Genomic DNA, 2,896 nt, shown 5'->3' with positions numbered 1-2,896 from the left:
CATGCATCCGAGCATTTTCCCTGTTGTCCGTTTTGCAATCCGGCGCTCCTAGGTCATCCGGTGCCCCTTTCTACCTTTTTCGTGTGTGGGTGTTAAACGTTTTCGGATTGGACCGAGACTTGCCATGCGGCCTTGGTTTACTACCGGTAGACCGCCTGTCAAGTTTCGTGCCATTTGGACTTCGTTTAATACTCCAACGGTTAACCGAGGGACCAAAGAGGCCTCGTGTGTGTTGCAGCCCAACACCCTTCCATTTTGGCCCAAAACCACCTAAACCCCCTCCATCATATCGGTCGTTCGATCATGATCGCGTGGCCGAAAACCGCACCTCATTTGGAATCTCCTAGCTCCCTCTACCTATATATATGTGGCTCTCCCCGATTTTTCGCGCAGTCCAAACCCTAACCTCCTCCTCCGCGCGCCGCCGGACAATTCCTCCCTTGCCGGCCGGACATGTCCGCTGCGCCCTCCACATCACTTCGGCCAACCAGAGGCTGCCATGTCAGCTCGGCCGCCCCTCTCGTCCACTCACGTGCTGCCACCTCACCCCACCGGCCTCGCTCTCTCCCCGCGACCGCCGAGCCCATCGCGGGCCCGCCCAGACCCGGATCTGCGCCGCCACCGCTGCGGGTCTCCCGTGCCTAGCTCCGCCGCCGTCGTGCTCGTCACTCCCGCCGCCACCGCGAGCCAACCAGCTCGCGCCACCTCCCTCTCTTTCCTCCCGCGCGGTCAGGCCCGCCGTGGCCCGGGTCGGGCCCTCCCGGCACGCTTGGCCGAGTCGGTCGCCCGTTCGCCGCCTGCGTCGCTACGACTACGCGCCGCCGCCTTTCGCCGGGAATCGACGCCGCACACCACCTTGCCGGCGCTGGCCACCGCACGCCGCCGCCCGTCGGTGACCCGGATCCCCTCGTCGCCGGCGCAAGCACCCGCCGCCCACCACCGCTCGGCGCCCTGCCGGACCTCGCCTCCACCTTCCCGTGCCCAACCGCCGCCTCCGTGCCCGGATCCGGCGCCGGCCGGCCGGACCTGGCCATCCCCGCCGCCGGATCTCCACCTCGCCGGCGTCCAAGCTCGCCGGAGCGCGCAGCCTCGCCGCCCCGTCCGGATCCACGCGAAGTGGATCAGATCCACCCAGCCCCTCAACCAAACGTCGTCCTGTCGTCTCGGATCGCCTCGTCCCGCATCTCCCCATCCACTTCTCGGAGGGTATAATTTCTTCTAAGTCCCCGATTTCCAGATTCAAATGCCCATGTTCATCATGTCATAACTTTGCATCCGTAGCTCCGTTTTGCGCGTATAGCATATCAAAATGTTCGTCTCAGAGAGTACATCATTTAATCTCATTGCATCATTTTCATTTGAGCTCATCTTGATGCCCGAAATGCTGTTGGAAGAGAGCTATTTGAGATATTTGTCAGATCTGCTGCACCAAATAGCTATTTGTCATTTTTGCCATGATTATTGTGTGCATGATATGCCCATGATCTCTACATGAGTTTTGTTATATGCTTTGCCATCTTTACATAGGTGTTATCCATGCATTTTTGTGATATGTGTGGTGACTAGCACAAGCTTGCAAAGTAGTGCATTCATTAATGCTGATTTCAGGGACTTCGAATTTCACTAAGTCCTTGATCTGTTTTTATCAATATGCCACATGTTCATGTTGTTTCCTAGTGATCTGTGCCTCTTTTGAGGATGATCAGTAAGGATGATTTGTTATCATTGTGGTGCTCTATCTATCCATGTCTTTGTTTGCAATTATGGAGAACCCTAGCTAGAGTCAATCGAGCTCTACTTTTGCTATTTCGTGAATCCTGGCAGATTGTTTACTTGTTAGCGATTTTGCCGAGGATATTGTTGTTGATCCGTGCATGCTATGTTGTTGTTCTTGCCATGTCTAGTTCCTATGCCATGTATTCTTGATGGGTGGATGCTTAGGTTGTCATGCCATGCTCGGTAGTGAGTGCATCGAGCTCGTAAACATACCTACTCGTTAACCGATTTGCATGCTCTAGTTTTTCACCGAGTCTGTAATCTGTTTATGTTTTTGACATGTTCACATGCTTGCCATTGTATTTTTTGATCCCTTTTGGCTCAGGGTCACTAAGGGACTTGTGTTAAGTGCTTGGAGTAGCTTCATGTCATGCGTTGCTTTGCCATGTTAAGTTCCTGTAGCATAAGTTTTCATGCTCCAAAGTGTGCTACCTGATGTTAAATTCCAGACTTGTGTTAATTTCACTAAGTCTAAAACCTGTTATCATTTGCGTTTTTGCCATGCCTGTTTGAACCTGTTAATTGATGAATTCGCCGTAGCTCAGTGTTCATCTTTTGTCAAGCATCATGAGTGGATCCCTGCCATGTATTTTGTTGCCATGTTTGGGTGCAATAGCATCGTTATCTTGATGCATTTAGATGGTTACTTGCTGTTTATCGCAGACCGGTGCCATATTTGTTTTGCTTGCAATTTCCAAACCGTGCATCCGATTCCGGTGATCTTTATATCGATTTCAACCGAAATCACCTCACTTTTCCAGTGGCACTCTTGGATTCCCAAGTTGAGGCCAGGCCCAATCTTTCCTTGTCAAATCTTGCATATGCATCGCATACCGCATCCCGCATATCATACCATGTTCATGTGTTGGTTGTTTACTATGTTGTGTGCTTCTTTCCGGTGTTTGCTTCTTAGGGTTGGTTCTGGTAATGTCACGTTTGTGAGGAACCGTTCTACTACGTCCGTTTGTCTTCTTCATGCACTCGTACTTCTTCCTTGCGGGATTTTAGGCAAGATGACCATACCCTCGAAATCGCTTCTATCTTTGCTTGCTATATGCTCGCTCTTTTGCTATGCCTATGATGCGATACCTACCACTTGCTTATCATGCCTCCCATATTG

The sequence above is a fragment of the Triticum dicoccoides genome, chromosome 3A, assembly GCF_002162155.2.
Source record: "Triticum dicoccoides isolate Atlit2015 ecotype Zavitan chromosome 3A, WEW_v2.0, whole genome shotgun sequence".
Lineage (NCBI taxonomy): Eukaryota > Viridiplantae > Streptophyta > Magnoliopsida > Poales > Poaceae > Triticum > Triticum dicoccoides.
The sequence above is the reverse complement of the archived record's forward strand: the minus strand, read 5'-3'. Positions refer to the sequence as shown.